The sequence below is a fragment of the Macaca mulatta genome, chromosome 5 (genome assembly GCF_049350105.2).
Source record: "Macaca mulatta isolate MMU2019108-1 chromosome 5, T2T-MMU8v2.0, whole genome shotgun sequence".
NCBI lineage: Eukaryota > Metazoa > Chordata > Mammalia > Primates > Cercopithecidae > Macaca > Macaca mulatta.
Genome location: NC_133410.1, coordinates 181,838,555 through 181,861,911, shown reverse-complemented (window position 1 = coordinate 181,861,911; position 23,357 = coordinate 181,838,555). Strand labels below are relative to the sequence as shown.

General features: G+C 41.1%; 1 long non-coding RNA gene and 1 pseudogene across 2 annotated transcripts in view; both read left to right on the top strand.

Moving 5' to 3' along the window:
* The window catches only part of LOC696638 (scrapie-responsive protein 1), a 136,409-nt gene that overhangs the window by 94,529 nt on the left and 18,523 nt on the right, over nucleotides 1-23,357 (top strand). The window contains exons 1-3 of one of the 2 annotated variants that reach the window (XR_013417587.1): nucleotides 11,781-12,013; nucleotides 12,455-12,710; nucleotides 13,193-13,378. The exons of the other annotated variant lie outside the window; for it this stretch is intronic. This is a non-coding gene — a long non-coding RNA (scrapie-responsive protein 1). Of the gene's footprint in view, nucleotides 1-11,780; nucleotides 12,014-12,454; nucleotides 12,711-13,192; nucleotides 13,379-23,357 lie in introns of those variants that run through there. 2 annotated transcript variants of the gene reach the window in all.
* On the top strand, nucleotides 9,766-10,864 carry LOC697285 (large ribosomal subunit protein uL18 pseudogene; annotated as a pseudogene).

The window sequence follows — 23,357 nt, the reverse complement described above, 5'->3', positions numbered from 1 at the left end:
GAGTATGAATGGTTTCCTACTAGAAAGGTTTCTGGAAATCAGCTTTGCAAAAATAAAAAGAAAGGAACAACCCCATTCTCAAAGAAATCCAGCTCTCCCTGGCGAAGTCAGGATTTAGACCTTAATTCTAATATTTGGAATTCTTCTTTCTATTTTCTATTTTTCTTTGGTATGACTTTAATAGAAATCTTTGAGTCGGAACATTACAAGATCATGTCTTTACACACCAAAATTAACTTTCAATTTGATCAATTTAGTCAAACCCAACAATATATTTTTTAAAAGTATATTATTTTACTGAATTGAGTAATAATAATTAGAGGGATTCTTTAGAAAAAAAATAAGAGTGATATTGGAAAAGTGAGTAAGGGAATGCAAATTTATATGTTGGTTAGGGTATTCAGAAGGTCTTATGATTTTTGAATTTTAGCAGTGCGATTTCTATCAAAATTTTATGGATCTTCCTAAAAAAGGTATTGTTTACCCTCTATTTTACATCTAATGTACTGGTTACATCCACCACATAATAGATGGTGGACACCTATTTTACTGGTTACCCATGCAGTCAGAGAGTATTTGGATCTAGCCTAAATTCTTCCTTCTGCAATTCAAATGTATTTCCTCTGGCCCTATTCTTAATGGAGATCAGATTCTTACAAACAACCCTCCTCTTCTTGAAGTCTCCCCTCTTTTTCATGCATTCCACTGCATTGCCTTAGGTGTACAGCCTCCAAGAAGGATGTCCTGAAGGGGAGAGTTCAAGATCAAATGATATGTCTCTCTTCATGAACTAACAAATGTAATGTTATCCTTTCTGGTTATATTAACAGTGAGAATTTCTCTTTGAATAACACATGGAAGCCTAAGGTGCCACAGAAAGTGTATCATTTTAAATCCCACAGTGGCTTCAAACTGTTATTCTAGTAAACATTTCCCCAGCAATGCTGTTTGTTGAATAATTATAGTTTGAGTTTTTCTGTCATCAAAATCAAAGAAAAAGTTCTGACTATTTCTGACACGAATTATATTGTTCAAGGGTAAAGTGTGATTCCATTTCTGTCTCCCTTTGACACAAAGCTCAAGAGGTAAGCAGATATATTGACCTGGTCTGGGAAAAGCAAGGTCTTCACTGGGGCCAAAGGGCATTAGCTACTTGCCCTGGAAATCAGTGGGAAGCTAGAAAGATGAAAGCAGGCATGAGTGAGAGGGCCTTAGGAAGCTGAGGGAGTTGTGTTTGCCTGCCTGCTCAGGTTGGACGTGGGGACATAAATGGAAATGGGGTAATTTTCCTGGAAGAAGATCTGATGGACGATAAAACAGCACAAGTTGGGAGGGAGGGGACAAGATGCCCAGAGAGCGCGTGGTAGAAAACAGACAAGGACCCAGGAGGAAAGGAAAGATTTCCCACTTTTTAACAGCTACCTCTGGTCCAATGGCCAGATATGCCAAGAAAAGGCCGTTACCCATAGAGGTGTTGGAGGTGTTGGCTGTCCAGTCCATGAGGGTGCCTGGCCAGGGCAGCAAGTGCAGCTAAGATTCAGTCTGCGCTCCTCCTACCAGGCTGTGTGCCATGGAGCTGCACCGTGTCTGCCCAGCAAAAGGTGCCTCTTCCCATAGGCTATATGTGGCCCTATGCAAGAAATTATTATCTCAAGATCATGGCATTCGCATTGGACTCTCAGACAGGAGGCAGAATAAAAAGACCTTTGGTCATCATACGATTAGAAAGCAGTACTTTATACACATGATGGTTCTATGCTTTTGAGATTCTTTTTGTTTTTCTTCAGTTTTTCCTTTACCTTTTGTTGCTAGTGTTGAAAAGTCCCTTTTGTTGAGCTAAAGAAGAAACGCATTTCTTGTTTTTGATTTTTCCACATTGAAACCAAATTTCAAGAGGAAAATCAAACCACACAGAAACTGTATGAACTGCTAGACAGCAGATAGGCAGAAATACATGGCAGTGATGTGCTAGGGCTCACGAATTAGTCAGATCAACATGTGAAGCCCAGCTCTGCTGTGCAAATGGGGCAAACTAACTTCCTAAGTCTCATTTTCCTCACTGGAAAAGTCGTTCAACAGATTTTTACCAGGCAGGGCCTGGCACTGTTTTAGCATTCCCACATTAGCGTCTATATGCTCATAAAGATTAAATTCTGGATTAGGGTGGTAAAAAGGGGGAAAGACAGACAACGCTAAAAAATTCATATAATTTAATTTGCAAAATCCTCCTCCTCACAATTACATCAGTATGCATTTCTCTTTTGCATTTCTTGATATCTTACTAGCCAGAGAGCCATTGATCTGCAAGGGTAGCAGGGAGAGATCAAAGTAAGGCATCAGGAATGCAAAGTTATTTAAAGAGTTAATATTTAGTTTCTGACATCCAAATAAGCTTTCCAAATCAACAGCAAGATAATAATTCTTGATGCCAGGTGAGGTGCCTCACATCTGTAATCTCAGCACTTTAGGAGGCCCAGGCAGGAGGACTGCTTGAGCCCAGGAGTTCAAGACCAGCGTGGGAAACACAGCGAGACCTTATCTCCACGAGTACTAATTTTTTAAAAGTTAGCTGGGTGTGGAGGAGCACACATGTACTCCCAGCTACTTGAGAGGCTGGGGTGGGAGGATCGCTTGAGCCCAGGCAGTTGAGGCTGCATTGAGCCGTGATCGTGCCACCACACTCCAGCCTGGGCAACAAAGCAAGACCCCGTCTCAATAAAATAAAAATAAATAGGACCTGCTGACTAGATCACAGATTTTATGTACACTGTGCATCCACATATACTTACACCTGGAGTAGGGATGTGGACATGCAGTGGACGGAGTTGAAAGTGCAAGAAGTCGGGGAGGGGAGGAGAAGAGGAAATCAGACACCAGTGGTTTTTTTTCTCTGCTTCATTTTCTGGGACCCAATCTCAAACATCCGGATGAATGAGGAGAAACCTGGGCACGTTGGGGTTTGTGGCTCACTTCCACAGTTGTAGTACAGACAGGCTACCAAACAGGGCTGCCAAGTAAACAACAGGAAGCCCAGTTACATTTGAATTTCAAGTAAACAATAAATAATTTTTAGTATAACTGTGTCATGCAATATTTGGGATATACATTTTTTTCACCGTTTCTCTGAAATTCAAATGTAACTGGACTTCCTATATTTTTACTTGTGAAATCTGGCACACTTACCCCAGGAGAACTGTTAGCTTGGGGCGTCAGCCCCCCATGGCATGGGCATGATGGCACGGAAGTGACAGTGGGAGTGTTGACAGCTAGGCCTAAGGAAGCATTCTTGCTCGATGTGTGGAGTTCTTGGATTGTCTGGCCCATTGTAAGTGCCCAATAAATATCACCTATTACTATCATTATAGCAATCAGTGAAACACCCTCTTATGTCCCTGGAGACATGGGAGCAGGAGAGGGAGAAGAATGCAGTAGGCAAGAATAGAAGAAATGAGCTAATATTATTCCATGAGTAAATTGGCACTGGCAAGGCTCCCACTGGATAAAAGATTGATGAGGCATTCTGGTGTCAGGAACGAATGTTCAGAATCCAGCCCTCATGCTGATCAGAGAGTCTCATTGGGCCCTGGCCAGTGGACTAAAAGAATGCAGAGCTCTAACAGCACAAAGAACTATAGGCCTGGAAATATAGTAGTCCATCATACCTCCCCCCTAGGGAAAACAGGAAGAGATCCAGTATACGTGTGAGAGACACACAGTGGATATCTTTGAAAATAAGTGGGGTGAATTAGGTTTACTGCACTGGAAAACTACTGGAAAGCCAGCTATCAATTAAAACGACCAGAAAATTCCTTGCTGTTGAATCAAACTCAAGAAAAGCATACAGTGATCTTTTTGAACAGCTTTGCCTTCTGAATTTATGGCAAAATCCCCCTAATTAGTAATGTGAAGCCTTGGAAAATGAAAAGAATGTCCTAAAACCAAATTAAAAAGGCAAAATGGTGGTCATGAAATTGACAACTTACTGGTAACTCTGTCTCTTTTGCCCTGTGAAAATGTGCTTTTACTTATGGATTACTCAGCCTTAAATTTTTCCAGTGATGTTACAGAACTGTGAAAGTATTTCCACACCAGCATATTCTTGTCTTTAAGAAGTCATAAAGTGTATATGCAATCTTTTTCCTGACAATTGGCATAGGAACTTGGAAAGTTAGCAGAAATAGATGATGACTGACAATTTCTATATAGCATCTTGTTGTGCTTTGGTTTACAAAGTCATTCAACATGATGGGCTTCACACTTTATTTTATTTTATTTTTTTATTATTTTATTTTATTTTATTTTATTTTAGTTATTTTGAGATGAAGTCTTGCTCTTTCACCCAGGCTGGCGTGATCTTGGCTCGCTGCAACCTCTGTCTCCTGGGTTCAAGCAATTCTCCTGTCTCAGCCTCCCGAGTAGCTGTGATTACAGGCCCATGCCACCATGCCCAGCTAATTTTTGTATTTTTAGTAGAGACGGAGTTTCACCATGTTGACCAGGCTGATCACTAACTCCTGACCTCAGGAGATCTACCAACCTTGGCCTCCCAAAGTGCTGGGATTACAGGCATGAGCCATTGCACCCAGCCTAGCTTCACACGTTTCTTAAGCACAGTATAGTAGAAAATGGCCTTACATATTGTATGGTCCAGAAGGTAGTCCTACATCAGTTGAGCAATGATCTGCGCCAATCAAACACATCCTGGCCTGACATATCCAAGGTTTATATCATCTACTTTTAATAAGGCTACTGTGGGTTAGAAGAAACAGCTTATAATATTTTTTATTTCTAAGTGACATGTTGACACACAATGGAATTATCTATTTGTAATAGGCTGAATTGTTGCCTTGTAAATTCTTATATCAGTTTTGCCATTTTGAGAATAAATACAATTTCTATTTTGTTAAGAAATTAGACTAATCCAAATAGCTGAATGATAATAGTATGAAGCCCCACAGAGCATGGCTAAATAAGGCGTGTATGTTGTCCTTATGTATCTGAAGTTTTTGTGGTCTGCTCAAGTTTTTCCCTAAAAACCCTCAATATGAGCTGTATGTTAAGGTTCTGATATGATTTGACTGTCCCCTCCAAAATCATGTTAAAATTTAATTGCTATCATAACAGTATTGACCAGAGGCACCTTTGAGAGATAATCAGGTCCTGAAGGCTCTGCCTTCGTGAGTAGATTTATGCTGTTATTGTGGGAGTGGGTTACTTATCACAGGAGTGTGCTCCTGATGAAAGAGTAAGTATTTTCTATTCTTTCTCTGTCTCTTGCATTTGTCACTTGCCCTTCTGCTTTCTGCCATGGGATGACACAACAAGGAGGCCCTCCTCAATGGCTGAGCAGATACTAGTACTATGCCTTTGGACTTCCCTGACTCCAGAACCATAAGCCAAATAAACATCTTTTCTTTATAAATTACCCAGTCTGTAATACTCTGATGTGGTACCAGAAAATGGACTAAGACAGGTTCCATTGGAGGTATTACAGTCACAGGGAAATGCTATAAGGAAAAAATTTTTTAAAAAATTGAAAATAAAAGAGATAAAAGACCAAAAAAAAAAAAAGAGAATTATACTATATGAAAGTATTTTATTCACAATAAGGTTACAAATATAAGGTTTTCTTATTATTAATCATTTAAACTAAATTTCAAATTTAGAATAATTTCTTCAGATTACCTTTATTTTAACTTTTTTAGCAAACGCTTTCTTTATCAACCATGCAAGTGAATGTGCTAAACTGATTAGGGAAGACTGGATAAAGTACTGAAATGGTAAAGCATTTTTCTTGATAACATTGTTTCATTTCAATAAAATTATCTATAGGGCCAACTAAGTTTTTGGCCTCTAGAAAAACAATAATGACTTGAAGATATAGTTCATGTATGAACTTAGATTTGTATATCTTAGATGAAGCCTTATCTTTGCATTAAAAACATCTTCAAAAGACATTTACTAAGCAACATTGTTGGTGATAAATCAACTCTGTAAGCATTAAGTGTGTTATTAAAAATATTTGAAACTAACAAAGTCACTTTTTAAAGAAAATGTACACTTAGTATATTAATAGTTAAGATTTTTTTTTTCTTAGCCAGTTCAATGTCATGAGGTTCATAGCAGTTTCTTCGCAATTATATTATGGAGAAAAACAGGTGAATCATGAATCACTGAAGTCTCCTTCAGCGTAGCTGAAACACCCATCCAAAGAGAAAACATAATCCTTGGAGACTGCTTTTTATAAAACAGTAAATTCCAAGACCCTACAGAGAAAATGTGAGTTTAGATAATCTTTGACAGGCAATTTTTTCCTTTTGTTTCCAGCTTTATTGAAAAGGTAATTTTTAATTGTCCAGGGTTATAATTATAGCAATTAAAATATTAAATGAAAAGCCAAGATACTGATAATGATTGGTATCATATATGGTCATAGTCATGATAAAACTTTATCAATTCAAGTTACTAGATTAGACAAAATGTTAATCTTCTGTCCCTTTTCAAATGGTTTTTAGCATCAGATAGAATCATACTACTAAATTTCACTATACAAAGGTCTCTTGTTTAGCAATATAGAATCACTGTTTTTCTTCATTATCCTTCCTTTGAAGGATAATCCAAAGATGTGTCCACCAGTAAGGATCAATGGAATTCAGTGAAATTCGAATGAACACTTATTACAATTCTGGTAAAAGTAAGGATGGGAAGGGATGTGAAGTGAGTGGCTACAATTAGTACAAAATACATGACCCTGAATATAGAAGCCACTCTATAAATCCTTAATTAAATAATTAGGGACTTAATTAATTTTTGCCTTCTGGCCATTATCACACCTAACCAAAAGTTGATTATAACTATTACACCATGTGAAGCTACTCATGATCATAAGTTATATTTTTAAAAAGCACCGGGAAAATTAATGACCACTTAAAATGCACACAACTTGATTATTCCAGTCTCACAAAACCTTTGGAAACCACAGCTGTTGATAATGTTTTTGATTTGCCAGATCCTGTAATAGTCCACTGACTTTGCCTTGAACATGGCATTTGTGCCATATTAAAGTCTGGCAAGCTTAATCTTTGCTAACCACTGGCAAATGTGAACATACTATAAAATGTAAAAACATGTTTCAGCCAAAGTCATTATCAGGTACATATTTGCTTGGATTTGACTAAGAAACCTCTAATTTGTTCATGTGCACTTGGCATATTTACATTCTGTGTGATGATCATGCTTGCAATTTATATACTACGTGTCTGACAGCCAACGAAAGTTCTACGTGCTATCGAGGAAGAAAAGAAAAAGGAGAGGAAGAAAAGAAAAAGAGAGGAAGAAAAAAAATCCTATTTTACTTCTGTTAGTGCGAGAATGAACTTCCATAAACTTTTAGAGGAAAGTCTTCCAACAGTGATCTTCCACATCCTCCCACCCTACCCGCCCCATACTAAAGACATTTTTGAAAAGTTGGCATATTCTCTTTCTACATCATCCCATAAGAGAATCTACCCCTGCATTTATCTGGCGACATGCCTCAGAATAGTGTAAGAACTAAGGTCTCTGGCCCTTTACCAACCCCAAGCTCAAAAAAAAACATTATCTCTGATATTCCCACACAATGGAGATCCTCAGTCTGGAAATCCACATCCTCCATTAAGGCAGCATCGAGCAAGTAGTGTGCGATTTTGAGATCATTGTTCTGTTTTGTTCATCCATGCATTTATACAAGGCTAGCAATGTGTGATACAGGGTAGAGTTTGTGCTTTAGTCTTACTTCCCCCACAATGGGCCTCATGCAAAACTTTTCATTAAATTCCCATTTATTGACTAACTTTCCCATTTAAAAACTCAATAACCTTCCAAATATGGCATCTTACATTTATCTCACTACATGTTGTGAAGTAGAAAAGGTAGGAATTATGTAATGATTTATCATATATAATCAAAGGGAATGGTTCATTTTCAGAGCAGGACCAGAATTAGCATCTCCTTATCCTAGCTCTCCATCCAGGCCCACCCTTCGGGGTCTCATGACAGGGAGCACATTCTATTTACTTTTCAGACCCAGGAGATGGATGCCTGTAATGAATAAAAAACACTAAACATAAGCATAAAAAATATAACAAATCAGCCCCGGCTCAAACAAACCAAACCAAAACAGAGAAACAGATGCTTCTTCCTAAGAGTCATTTACTGTTCACTGACTCATTTGACAATTTACTGAGCTTCTACTAAGTTCTAGATGCTATCTTTGACACTGTTCACTTCAGGGAGTGAGATGACATGGGAAAGTAGCTATCACAGTGCCTGATGCGTGGGGGACAATCAATAAAGTACATTTTCTTCCTTCTCAAATGTTTACCCTTGAACTAATCAATCTATCAAAATCCATATGCAATCAAAAGGAAAGTATTCGCTTCTGATCCAGAGTCATCATTTCTTTATACCTCCATATCTGTGGTTACGTACTGTGACATTTAGGCACGAGCAATCAAGCCAGAGAGAATAAACCACACTCAGGCCGAATCATGGCTTGTGATTTGTGGTTTGCTGTTTTTTTGTGGTAAAAGGGAAGAGGAAAAAGCCAGTCAAGTGTCCTGGTATTAACAGGCTTTATCAGTATATACTCCTGTGCTGCCCCAGCTCACGCACTCACGCAGACTTTGGGGAGGAGGTATTATTAATCTAAACAAATAGCTTGTGATTGAAAATAAACATTTTACTATCTTCTCTGATTATTTAAATTTAACTTCCATGTCCAAGCAATTTATACAGACAGACATAGCTTTGAAGCCAACACTTTCTGCCCTAACTTGCATCCTATTCTCTATTTGCTTTTCTTTTTTTTTTTTTTCTCTGCTTGGCTCCCAAGACTAGGTCATATATGAAGGGGAAGCCAATCTGACGCATCATTAATGTGTACCTTTCAGCCGTTTTCATGATCGACGCTAATCACTACCACCAAATTGTTCGTGTAGTAATCCACACTGATCACCGAGACATCTAGAATGAATAGATCCTTGCATACACAGACATAGTAGTTGTAGCTCCAAGATAATTAAAGAACTCATCTATGACCTCTACTGGTCATGTTACCAAAATACAACAGCTGCCATTCTTTCAGACGTGTTTTCATTTATTAAAAAAATATTTTTCAGCCCCTTCTATGTGCCAAGCATTGTTTAAAGTATTGCAGTAAACAAAACACGCAAGACCCTTTCCCTCTTAAAATTCAGCAAGGGAGACATTTAAACTATAAACATGATAAGTAAGTGCATTGTAGAGTATTTTAGAAGGCAATAGTTGCTTTCTTTTTTTTTTTTTTTTTTTTTTTTTTTGAGATGGAGTCTCGCTCTGTCGCCCGGGCTGGAGTGCAGTGGCGCGATCCTGGCTCACTGCAATCTCCCCCACCTCCCGAGTTCTCCTGCCTCAGCCTCCCTAGAAGCTGGGACTACAGGCGCCTGCCACCACACCCAGCTAATTTTTTTTTTTTTTTTTTTTTTGTATTTTTAGTAGAGACGGGGTTTCACCGTGTTCACCAGGATGGTCTTGATCTCCTGACCTCGTGATCTGCCCGCCTCGGCCTCCCAAAGTGCTGGGATTACAGGCATGAGCCACCGCGCCGGGCCAATAGGTGCTTTCAAAAGGAGAAAAAAGTAGGTCAAGGTAAAGGGAATCAAAAGTACAGAAGAAGGCCCTTGTCCCCCACTAGTACCAGGCCTGCAGGTCTCTGTCGAGCCATGGACGTGGTCTCTGTTCTGCAGGATGGGGTTTATCATACTTGTTAAGAATAAGGCCTAGTTTAAGAGATACCAAGTGAAATTTAGAAGATGACGAGAGGGTAAAACGATTACTATGCTCAGAAATGCTTGGTGATACAGTATAAAAATACATACAACACACCCAAATACAGGATGATAGAGCTATCATTTGTCAGATTGCTTATGCCCGTACAGAGGGGAATATGATAGTCTGCTCAGCATATGCACACGAATTGCCGAAGTATGGTGTGAAGGTTGGCCTGACAAATTATGCTGCAGCCTATTGTACTGGCCTGCTGCTGGCCCGCAGGCTTCTCATGGACAAGATCTATGAAAGCCAAGTGGAGGTGACTGGCGATGAATACAAGGTGGAAAGCATTGATGATCAGTCAGGTGCCTTTACCTGCTATTTGGATGCAGGCCTTGCCAGAATACCACTGGCTATAAAGTTTTTGGCACCCTGAAGGGAGCTATGGATGGAGGTTTGTCTATCCCTCACGGTACCAAACAATTCCTTGGTTATGATTCTGAAAGCAAGAAATTTAATGCAGAAGTACACCGGAAGCGCATCATGGGCCAGAGTGTTGCAGATGACATGTGCCACTTAATGGAAGAAGATGAAGATGCTTAGTTCTCTCAATGCATAAAGAACAGCGTAACTGCAGACATGATGGAGGAGGTATAAAAGAAAGTTCATGCTGCTATACAAGAGAATCCAGTCTCTGAAAAAAAGCACAAGAAAGAAATTAAAAAGAAGAGGTGGAACCGCCCCAAAATGTCCCTTGCTCAGAAGAAAGATTGGGTAGCTCAAAAGAAGGCAAGCTCCCTCAGAGCTCAGGAACGGGCTGCCGAGAGCTAAACCAAACAGTTTTATATGAGGATTTTTCAGATAAAGACAATAAACTTATGAACAGAAAAAAAAAAAAAGACAGAAGAGGTAGAGCTGGAGAAGTAGGTGGCAGAATTAAATTAGGTGCTCAGGATAAGTATCAGTGAGAGAGTGGAATTCAGCAAAGCCTTGAAGGAGGTAAGAGCCTCAGCAACTACTAACACTAGTAGGTTCTCAGATTAGTTAAATTAGATACTGTATTAGTCTGTTCTCGAATCGCTACAAGGAGCTACCTAGGACTGGGAAATTTATTAAGAAAAGAGGTTTGATTGAGTCACAGCTCCACAGACTATACAGGAAGCATGACTGGGAGGCCTCAGGAAACTTACAATCATGGCAGAAGGTGAAGGGGAAGCAGGCATGTCTTATATGGCCAGAGAAGAAAAAAGAGAGTGAAGGCGGAAGTACTACACGCTTTTAAACAACCAGATCTCATGAGAACTCACTATCACAAGAACAGCAAAGGGGAAGTCAACCCCCCGGTGATCCAATCACTTCCCACCTGACTCCTCCTGCAACACCGAAGAATACAATTTGACATGAGATTTGGGTGGGGATAACAGAGCCAAACAATATTAGACATCATCCTGGAAGTAGTGTCCATTTTCACAGAGAGTTTCTAAAAAGGTTTTGGAGTCAACCAGACTTCTGTTCAAACTCCGTACTGGTCAGCTTTTGGTGCAGCAACAAACAACACCAAATTCTCAATGGCTTTACAAACTATTTATTTCTTGCTTACGTTTCATGAAAGCTGCAGGTTGACTGTGGGTCAACTGTGACTCTGTTGGGCTCAGCTCTGCTGGATTCGACTCAGCCACAAGTATTGTCTTCTTCCGGAGCCAGGACTGAAGGAAGAGCAACTCTCTAAGGTGTGCTGTTCTCACGGGGGAGTTCAAGGCTGAAGTAGGTCTCACCAAACTACACCACTGAAAGCTTCTGCTCAGGCAGCAAATATCAAGTCCACACACATTTTATTAACCAAAGGAAGTGGCCAAGTCCAAGGTCAATGCAGGGAGGGCAATGTATTCTGTCTGCACAGAAGTATGGCAAAGGCAAGGAAGGACTGAATAATTGTGAACAAATAATACAATATGACCTTATTGAGCTCCTCATTATCTTTTATATTTCAGGGTCTATGCCAATTGCCACCACCAAATTACTCATCCAGCCAAGTTGAGCCCATCAGACTTACAGCTGACCCACAGTCAACCTGCAGCTCTCATGAAACATGAGCAAGAAGTAAATATTTGTTTTTTAAGCCACCACCAAATTATTCATGTGGCAATCCACACTGACCACTGAGACAACCGGAATGAACAGGTCCTTATAGAAACACAGACATAAAAGTATTTGCAGGTCCAAGGTATGTTGCAGGTCTCTAAATTTTACTTTGTTCATCTGTGGAACAAGAATAAGATCATCTTACTGCAGTGGCTCACACCTGTAGTCCCAGCTACTTGAGGGGCTGAAGTGGTGGGAGGATCAAGGCTTGAGCCCAGGAGTTGAAGGCTGCAGTGAGCTCTGATCATACCACAGCACTCCAGCCTGGATGACAGAGCAAGACCTCCTCTCTGATAAAAAGGAAGGAAGGAAGGAGGGAAGGAGGGAAGGAGGGAAGGAGGGAAGGAGGGAGGGAGGGAGGGAGGGAGGGAGGGAGGGAGGGGAGGGGAGGGAGGGGAGGGAGACTAGTTATGAAGAACAGATGAGATCATGAGGTCATGTTTGTAAATGCATTTAGCACAATAACTGGCTTATAATAAAGGATCATTAAATGCTAGTATTCTTTTTTTGTCTTTTTCCAAAGGTGGTATCACTCTAGCCCAATTCCTTTGGAGGCTAAGGAGGCAACTGGGGCATGCTGGAAAATTGAGGAGCCTGGAATTCAAGAACTATGGATTCAATTCTGTTTCTAAATTCTGCATATATTCCTAGTCTATAAAATGAGGCAGCTGTCTAAATGATCGCTAAAGTTCCTTCCAGTGCTAAAGATCCTCAATTTGGGATAAAACATGCCTGTAGATTGTTTTTTCTCCGGAGGTGCTGTTTAGTTTTAACACCAGGTGGCGCTAGATAACAACTAAATGGAAAAAGACATAGGCTCTGTGTGTGGGGGTGTGTGTGTGTGTGTGTGTGTGTGTGTGTGTGTGTGTTGCGTGTGATGATGTGATTTTGTGTGTTGTGTGTGATGATGTGATTGTGTGTGTGGTCTGGTGTGTGTATGTGGTGTGTGTGTGATGATGTGATTGTGTGTGTGGGGGGGTGTGATGATGTGATGAAATCTGGAGAGTTCTAGGCTATTTATATTTTCTTCTTATGTGTATAATCTTATAAAGCAGAACTCTTGAAGCTGATGGTTCCTCAGAAACCATCACTCTGAGGAAATGGCTTCCAAAAACAAAGCAAGAACTCTAGTCCTAGGCCGTCACACTAAGGGAGAGGGCTCCAGGAGCCTGGGGATGGCACTAGACGCTTTCTAGGTTTGACTTTGAAATTTGGTTTCAGACTTTTACAATTAAAATAATTTATTTTGATTATTTTTAAGAGATGGGGTCCCACTCTGTTGCCCAGACTGGAGTGCAGTGACGCAATCATAGATCCCTGCAGCCTGCAGCTCCTGGGCTTAAGCGATCCTCCCACCGCAGCCTCCTCAGTCACCTGGACCACAGGCGCGCCACCACGCCTGGCACTGGACTTTGAAATTTGGAAAATTCCTTCCTTTTGAACAGAGGTATGAGATCATCAGAGCTGTGCTGTAGGACGATATATCTAGCAGCCACAAGATGGGCGCAAGGAGTGGCTGGCAGCGGGGAGCATCGTTTGGGAGGCTCTTATGGCAGACAGGATCCCTGCACAGGCGTCTGAGCTGTGAGTGAGCATGGAAATGAGGAAGTCGTTGTCGGGACATAATCCCTTCCAATTGGCAAATGTTTAAATAAAGAGGCTTTCAGCAGGATAAGACATTGTAAGAGATGACACTCAGATTACTAGGAAAACGTTATGGCCACTGACTGGAAGATGGCAGATGACTTCGGGGGCAGCATTGCTGCTATCCCTGCCCGGCTCATCTACACTGCGGGAGGGGAGACTGCTGTCCCCTGCCCTCCTAGGTACTCAAAACACCCCAGGACACACACGCTGCTCTTACTGGGGCCTCCTAGAGACTTGCCGGTGGGGCGCTTCAATATGACAATCAACCTTTTTTTTCAAAATATGTTTTCTTTCGCATGATTTTATTGGTGGTGCTTTAAAACCCTATGGCATTTCTCCAACTCCTGGTGTGCATGCAGCCACACAGCACAGTGGAAGGAGCAATAGATTTGAGGCAGAAAGGCCTGGTTTATCCTGAAACCTCACTTCTCCTGTATAAAACTGACCAGAAGAGATCATGTTTGTTTTAGGCTTCTAAGGTTCTTAATTAAGTAACTTGAGCAAGCTATTTAATTTCTCTGAGCCTCAATCCTATCCAGAACAAGGATAGGTGAAATATCTGTAATACCAATGTCACAGATTTGCCATGAGAAATAAAGGTCATTTGGCGACAGAATAAGTAATTGGTAAATGCCGATTCTCTTTCCCTTTAAAGAAAAGGTTATTTAGAGGCCCTTGTGTGAGTGTCAGACAAATTCAGCATCAGCACAGAGACTGATATAATGGCCATGGTTATCTATGGCCACTTTTTGCAAGAAATGCTGAGCTGTCATGATACAAAACACTCAAAAATTAAATCTACTAAGCTGGCATACAGTTTGGGACTTAGGATATTCACTGGTCTGCAAGAAATAAAAAGGAAACAGGGGTTACACAATGCATCTCTGTTCTAGTTACTCAATCTTTACCCAACTGAAACCTTGCTTCACAACAGATTAGCCACAGCCCCTAAGGGCAATAAAATCCTGAATTGCAAACCCTGTTTTGCCACCTCACCGAACCTTCATAAATCTCAGCTGCAGTGAATGCATCTCCTATTCAATTTATGAAATGACTATTTTGAGAGACTATTCACACTAGTCATCTTTATTAGTCCTTCTGCCAACTCTCCAAACAGGGGGAAGAAGAAATTAATATGCGATATTCATGTTTTTATTTTGCACATAAATTTGCTGTTTTCAAGGGATATAGGGCAATATATGGAATGTGAACCTGGTAGATAATTTCCAGAGCTGGGTCATTGCTGCTTCCCTCTTATTCTGGAAACAGGCAAAATCTACTTGCTACCAAAATACCAGTGAATAAGTGTCCTATAGCAAGCAAGTGCGTAGTGCCCACCAAGGAGTGCACAATGTCAACTATTCACACGCTAGGGAGGAGAAAACTAAGAGAGAGTGCTTGAAGTGATGATGTGGCACCTTTACAAGAGTCAGGGATGAGAATGCCAGCACCAGCCACACAAGCACACACTCTTTTCAACAGTGGAAAAATGGGGAAAGCTGTGCACCCAGCCACAGCTGCTGTGAACACAGCTGACAAGAAGCACCCTTCTAGTTCTGCTCTTGTAGATGAGAACACCCACCCCTTTCTTCATTTAACCCAAGCCACCCCCCATTCAAAGGACATGATCATGGGGCCTGAGGACTCGGGGTTGGAGCTGTGCGTGGCAGCATAACCTTTCCTTTCCCACTCCTTGCTTAAGGATCCCCTGTATGTCACCATGTGGCCTCACCAAGACTCACCTCATCAGGATAAAGAAGACAGCAGGGACCACTGCAGGAAGCTGAAAGTTTGCTACTTGGGTATATGCTTACAGAGTGTGAGATGCAACTCGTTTCCTAAGGTTCAGGGCTATGAGACTCCAGGATGCATTACAGAAAACATTACTTAGAAGTAGCCTCTGTTGATTTTAAAGAAACTGGTGGGGAGATGACTTTCTGGACTGACTGTGTGAAATTTAAACAGACACAAATGTCAGGGAAGAAGGCCCAGGCTGCTCCGTGGAGCCTCACAGGATGGCAATACAGAGGAGTGGCCATAGTGTTCTGGGGTCTGACCCTCAGCCATGCAGGTCCCAAGAGAGGATTTTGTCTGTGTTGCTGGGTGATTAGGTTGAAACTGACCTGTGCTAACCAAACTCTCAAATAAAACCCACATTTAATACAGAATAAGTCTTTCCAAGGATCTCCAAACTTGTTTCCTCAATCTTGGACACATTCTGCCCATTATCAAGGTACCTGGGAGACCAAATTCATGATCAGAATGTTGCTTGTGAACAAGGATTCAGAGCAAAAACATTTCATAACCTTAAGGGGTGCAGCATCCAGATACTGGAGAAGACTTCTGAATGAAATGTACTTTCTAGATTATCTGAACAGGAGTAGCTACCAAGAAACGTGTCTCTCTCCTCTGGAAAGTGTTAGAGAATCACAACAAATTCTCACTGCCTGGCCTCCCCTTACCTCAATATGTGCAGATTATCTAGCTGCCACACCTCCACTCACACGATTCCCCTTTTTCTTCAGATGGATCACAGTTCCTGCTGCCTTGTAATCTATTCAGTCATTTTCCTGACCCTTTTTACCTGGCTCATCTTAACTATCCCCAACCTTTTTTTTTTTTTTTTTTTTTTTTTTTTTTTTTTTTTTTTTTGAGACGGAGTCTCGCTCTGTCGCCCAGGCTGGAGTGCAGTGGCCGGATCTCAGCTCACTGCAAGCTCCGCCTCCCGGGTTCACGCCATTCTCCTGCCTCAGCCTCCCAAGTAGCTGAACTATCCCCAATCTTTGTTGCTGTTCATTACCAGCTCTCAGAGATGATTACTGATGGTTGCTGTTGTCAGTGACTCGTTGGTTCTTACTAGCTCCTCTGATGGAATAGTTTTCGAGTTCTGGGGACACTTTAATGCATGCATGACAAGCTCCTACAGCCCTCCTGGAGGCTGGAAGATGCCTCCTGCAGCCATGTTCAGCACCAATTGTTCTGTGCATCTGTGGAAGGAGCTTGTAATGTGTTTTATTTATTTTGTCTCCACACGTTCTCACCTTCCTAGAGGAAGAGGTGAATAAACTGCCCCGCCTACCCTCACAAGAAAGTAATTTTTTCACCTTAGGTGGGCCATCTGCTTCTTCTAACAACTCTGCTTTGCCTTGAATTGAATACATCTTGTCCCAGGCATTTTGCCAGCTGTAGGCTCCAGGAAATGGAGCAACTAAAAGTGGTTTCCTTATGATGTCGAGGTCTTATTATTTTCTTTCTTTCTTTCTTTCTTTTTTTTTTTTTTTGGAAATGCAACTTATGAGATCAACCCAAAGGAAATTGTGCATCAGTATCCATAAGGGTGGTTGTTCACAGAGTGGCAGGAGTCTCTGAGCAACAATCTAAGCTGTATATGAATTTCTTAAGAACTAATCCCATTGCACATGTTGGTAGATGTAGCAGGGGCCTGACAGATGGGAGAAATTGAGTATTTCCTTTAGGACTCAAAAGAGACTCCTAAACTGGATTCTCAACCTGGGATGCAGATCCAATTCACCTGTGAGGTTTTCAGCCTTCATGCCTTGGTCCCACTCAACTGGCTGCTTCTTGTGCCCAGCTGTGTGGAGAACAACTCTCCTAAGCCACTAGGAATCAAAGCTCCCAAGTTATTGGGAAAAAAAATTACCCGGGGCAAAGAGCCAGAATGTGCAGTCTTAATTCAGAAGATGGTGAGCAGTGGGAGGCAACAGTAAACTGACGTTGTTTTCTGATGTGATCATCCACAGACTCTGGATTATAGCAAGGAGTAAGTCACAAAGAGCATGAGGCAGCCTTGAGCTGGAGATCATGGGCCACTCAGGCCAACGGAGGGGATTTTCTCCTGCTTCAGCTCAGAAACAGAGTATCAGCCAGGGCAGCATCATTTGAGTGATGTTAAGAGGCAAAGCAAAACAGAAGCTCCTTCCAGGAATCAATGCATCAACATGGGAGCCATTTTATGGAGGAGAGAAACAGAAGAAAAAATGGTAGCGATCATGAGATAGAAGAAAACGGCATTCATGGGCTTGTTCGAACATAAATATGAGAGAAGGCCTTGAGATTTGCAGAACTACTCAGAAGAGACGGGGCCATGGCTGATATTCAGCCAGTACACACAGGCATGATGTTACTGCAGGTTGAAATTGGAAATTCTGCCCTGATGGTTGGTAAGTAGCTTAAGTTAGACCACATGCCACCAAATGACATCATGCAGTGGCCACTGCATGGGCGGTTTTGGGACTTGGGACTGGTGCATCTGGACTGGGCAGCATGAGCTAAGACCAAGGTGGAAGCTGGGACAGGCGCAGTGCCTACTTGCTGCTCAGGAGGGGTCCAGGGTTGGCAGGAGTAGCAGAACAAGTTGGGCTGGTGACAGTGTTGCAGATGGGGCAGAAGCAAAAGTTCTCTGGGTACAGATGACGTGAGAAACATTAGCATTCTAAATACGATGGGCACCCCACTCAATCACTCTCCTGCTGAGGCATGTGCCCGGGCCCACACCTGATAACCATCTACACAAGGAGAAGCCACTGGACGCATTTAGTACAGTTTCCTCCGTACAACTATAGCTTAGAGACAAGCAGCATTTAGTTTAGTGAGAGCTTATCAAACATAAGACCATACCAGTAATTTCTAAAAATCGATAATGATTTAAAAATTATTAGAATGATTTGATGAAAATGTTGCCTTGTAAGCTACATTACACTATAAAGTTTCGTGATACATAGTTTAGTTTAAAGAATAGAAAGGAAATATTTTTAATTTTTATTTATATACAGATTTATAGAAATACATTTATTTATAAAACATATGCCACCATATAGGTTGCTAAATATGTTGCAATTTGTCCTCAGATTGAGCAATGTGGAACTAGGGAGATGGTGATTCAGCTGATGTGGTTTGAGATGGCTGTACCCCTGACCCCAATTCTGGGTTGATCTAACCTGAGAAAAGATAAGTTTTACTTGATTTACAAATAAAACATTATTTACTGTTTGCTGCTGAGGACTGGGCCCACCAAACCTAGTCAGTAGTTCCAAGTCATCACTGTTCTTATACTTCCTGAATCTCTGTAGCCACAAGGTACAAACTGTACAAAAGAAATGGTTAAGTTAGGCTTTTAGTGTCTTTGCCAGGACAGTGTTAGATCAGAAGTCCATTCATTTGACAAATAGTTATTGAATACTTAAATGGTGTCTGGCACAGTTCTAGACACTGAGGATGCATAAGACAATAAAACAGGAAATCCCTACTCTCATGTAGCCAATGAGCAATTGCAGGTGGTGGGCATTATTCAAAGGCTAATAATGATAGATGGAGCTAAGGAGAAAGTTGGAATCCCATCTCAGCACTGTCTCACTGCACACTCTGCCCTCCTTGGGTTAGAGTCACTAGAGCAACATGATTAACAGCACAGAACCATGGAACTAGTCTACGCTGAGATAGTCAAACAACTATATGGGTGGGTGCCAGGAAAGGGCCTCTGCTCCCCATGTGCTACTCCTTTGTCATGACCTAGTATCTAAAATTCTGTCACTGGAGAATCATTTTCTATTATAACTTTTCTATTATAACTAATATATAACTATATAATTATAAAGTGTTCCTTGGAATCCAGTCTCTTGAGATATATTGAGTTTTTAAACAGTTCAGTAGTCAAACAAATTTAGCAAACCCTTCAGCTCTTAGAGATTCATAGTGAATTAGCATATTAAATATAATCTGTATGGATCTGTATCAGTTTAGGATGAAAAATTTGGGCATCTCTCTTTATTTTTCCAATTCCTTGCTTAAGCCTCCATTCCTCCATATACTAGGTAATTTGGTTTCACTTTCTTAAGGAACCTTCATTCTCTCTGTTGTACAGAAACCTGGGAATTAACTTAGTCCAAAGGTAGTAGTCTTCTTTCAGAAGTCCATGTGACCAGTCCATTAACAGGTTCTGGTTTTAAACATCACTTCTATACAATGTCACTGTTGAAAACTGGTTCCATCAGGCTTCAGTGAGTCCTTGTCTTGCTTGGCCTTGCTGCTATGGAACACTGCGCAGGCAGCAGGGTAGCACTGTGCATATGGACTCCCAAGGCAACAGCTTATTGGATTTACACTCACACAATCAGCCACTGTTCCCTAAACACGACAGCTTTGCCAAAGTGGCTGGGTATAATTGGGCTTCTAACCACAGCTACACACAGGATCTAGAACAAGCTGTCCCCACAAACCTCGAGGCTCAGTTGAAACTGTCACTGAGCCAGACTCTCTCTTCTTGGGAGACCTTAGTCAGGGCTATCTTAGCCCTTTAGAAAGTTTTACCTAGGTTGAATCTCAAATGGGATGGAGATCCCTAGCCCAGGTCTTCATCCCTTTCCTCCTGGAGGATCTTTGGCACTCGGTAAGTTTATTTTGCCATGTCAGGAGGATACTGAAAAGAACAACCATTGTAAGACCACAGAATGTTCTTTTTCCAGAGACATGTATATCCACTCACCTAATATTGGCATACTTAAGAGTATGCAGGGAGGCCAGACGCAGTGGCTCACATCTGTAATCCCAGCATTTTGGGAGGCCGAGGCAGATGAATCATTTGAGGTCCGGAGTTCAAGACCAGCCTGGGCAACATGGTGAAACCCTGTCTCTACTAAAAATACAAACATTAGCTGGGCATAGTGGCGCATGCCTGTAATCGCAGCCACTCGGGAAGCTGAGGCAGGAGAATCACTTCAGCCTGGGAGGCAGAGGTTGCAGTGAGCTGAGATTGCGCCATTGCACTCCAGCGTGGGTGACAGAGCGAGACTCTGTCTCAAAAAAAAAAAAAAAAAAAAAAAGTATGCAGAGAACTACCAATGAAGATCCAGGGAATTCATGTCTTAGTCTATATTGCTGCTTCTCCAGCTTCAAATGGGACATGAGTCACAACCTGGAAGGATACAGAGCATAGCACAGATAGTTTCATGGGAGCAAAAGGATAGGAAGAGAGATGGAGAAAGAGAGAGAAAGATGAAAAGCAAAGGACAGAAAGAGATCCTAGAACAGGAGAGGCAGCTAAGGGGCCCTCTGTTACATAGGGAAGGGGTATGAAAAAAGAGGTAGAAGGAAGATTTCCCCTGTTATAATGTTAAAAGGGACATGGTCTACCACAGAAGCTCCCATCTAATGCATCATAACATGTGATTTGCTTCAGGGAGAATCACATTCCCAGGAATTATGCTAAACTAAAGCCCTAAAAACTCCAGGCTTATTGGTTAAAAAGTCCTCACCTCTCAGTGAGGCAGGATTCTAATGGAGAAATCTCAGAACCTTTTAAGTCGGGAAAGAAAATCCCATCATTTTCTGAGATAGCTTTAGACTCATTAATTTTCCTTTCTTTTCATTCTTTTTTTTTTTGTCTTTGTTTTGTTTTGTTTGTTTGTTTTGTTGTTGTTGTTGTTGTTGTTTTTTGAGACGCTGGATGCAGTGGGGCGAACTCGGCTCACTGTAAGCTCCGCCTCCCGGGTTCACGCCATTCTCCTGCCTCAGCCTCCGGAGTAGCTGCAACCACAGGCGCCCGCCACCACGCCGGGCTAATTTTTTTTTGTATTTTTAGTAGAGACGGGGTTTCACCGTGTTAGCCAGGATAGTTTCGATCTGCTGACCTCGTGATCCGCCCGTCTCGGCCTCCCAAAGTGCTGAGATTACAGGCGTGAGTCATTGCGCCTGGCAGACTCATTAATTTTCCCACACTAAAATGGTCAAAATCTCTATGGTGAGGGGAAAGACATTGAACTTATGTGATATTCTTAAACCCTTCATTCTCACTGATACTTCTCCTTCTCTATTTTCTCAAATATTTTACATAAAGCAACTTAAGACATAAAATAAACCATAGACATAAGATAGCTTAAGACACACAATAAACCACTTAAAATTGTTAAATCTTTCTGATGTCAAGATATTTACACTTGAGCCATCCTGGACCAATCAACACAAGTCACTAACATAGAGTGAGGAAGCAGAGTAAAAATTCTGTAAGGTGGTAACAATCTGGGGGCAATTTTTGTTAATTCATCCCCAAAGAAGGAGGCTTATTTAGAATATTAGTATTAAAGGCAAAGATTAATTTGATCAAATTGTCGTTTGATAGAAGACAGTGTTATAGAAAGGTGTGGTTTTTTTTGTAGAATTGTTACTATGCTTTAAGCTTTCAGTGGACAGAGGTGACTCTCTAACACATACCCAATCCTCTGGAATAACAAGTTATATTTCAACAGGATTATACTGTATGTAATATAGTTCATGTGTTTAGAGATTAAATATCCAGAGAAAATATCATCATTGCCTATATCCTGGCATTTCATGTGTCCTATCTGATATGTATTCACATAAAGGGAGCAAGTTTTAGTTATCTAATACTGTGTGGTTTTTATTATTTCAATTTGAAAATGCTTCTATTTAGATTTCCAGACATATAATTTTTAATATGTTTTATTAGTAAAGAATCAATAAAGGAAAAATTTTATAGCAAATTTAACACCTATAAATTTCCCTGTTTGCAATGTAAAAGAAACAACTTCCACAGACCACAGGTCTGCTCAAATTTCAAAGAATGTTAAATGAAATACTTCTAAACTGTCCTAAAGTTATCTTATTCCACAAAATAATTGCAGATTCATTGTTCACACTTTTATATAAAATGGTATCTGATTCTGGATGGATTTATTATATGAATGTGTTTATTATTTTTAAGGTAGCTATATTTGAGAAGCCATATAAAGGTTAGATTATTACAAATTATGATTTTAATTGGCCTGAAAAATAAATGTTAAAAAGATATTGAAAACTTATGTCCACACAAAACCTGCATACAAATGTTTATAGCACCCCTATTCTTTTTTTTTTTTTTTTGACAAAGTCTCACTCTGTTGCCCAGGCTGGAGTGCAGTGGTGCTATCTCGGCTCACTGCAACCTCCACCTCCCAAGTTCAAGTGATTCTCCTGCCTCAGCCTCTCCAGTAGCTGGGACTACAGGGTGCCTGTCAACATGCCCGGCTAATTTTTTTTTTTTTTTTCGTATTTTTAGTAGAGATGGGGTTTCACCATGTTGGTCAGGCTGGTCTCAATCTCCTGACCTCAGGTGACCTGCCCACCTCGGCCTCCTAAAGTGCTGGGATTACAAGTGTGAACCACTGTGTCCAGCCCCAGCACCTCTATTCTTTTTTTTGAGATGGATCTCGCTCTGTCGCCCAGGCTGGAGTACAGTGGCACGATCTCAGCTCACTGCAACCTCCACCTCCCAGGTTCAAACAATTCTTCTGTCTCAGCGTCCTGAGAAGCTGGGGTCCCAGGCATGTACCACCATGCCTGGCTAATTTTTGTATTTTTAGTAGAGACAGGGTTTCACTATGTTGGCCAGGCTGGTCTCAAACTCCTGACCTCAGATGATCCGCCCATCTCATTCTCCCAAAGTGCTGAGATTACAGGCATGAGCCTCCATGCCCAGAGCGCACTTCTGTTCTTAATTTCCAAAAACTGTAAGCAACTAAGATGTCCTCCAACAAGTGAAAGTATAAACAAACTAGTATATCGATACAATGGAATATTATTCAGTGATAAAAATAAATTATCAAGCCATGAAAATACATAGATGAATCTTAAATGTATATTGCTAAGTGAAAAAAGCCAGTATGTAATGGCTACATACTACATGATTCCAATTATATGACATTCTAGAAGGGGTAAAACTATAGAGATGGTTAAAAGATCAATGGCTACCAGGAGTTCAGAGTAGG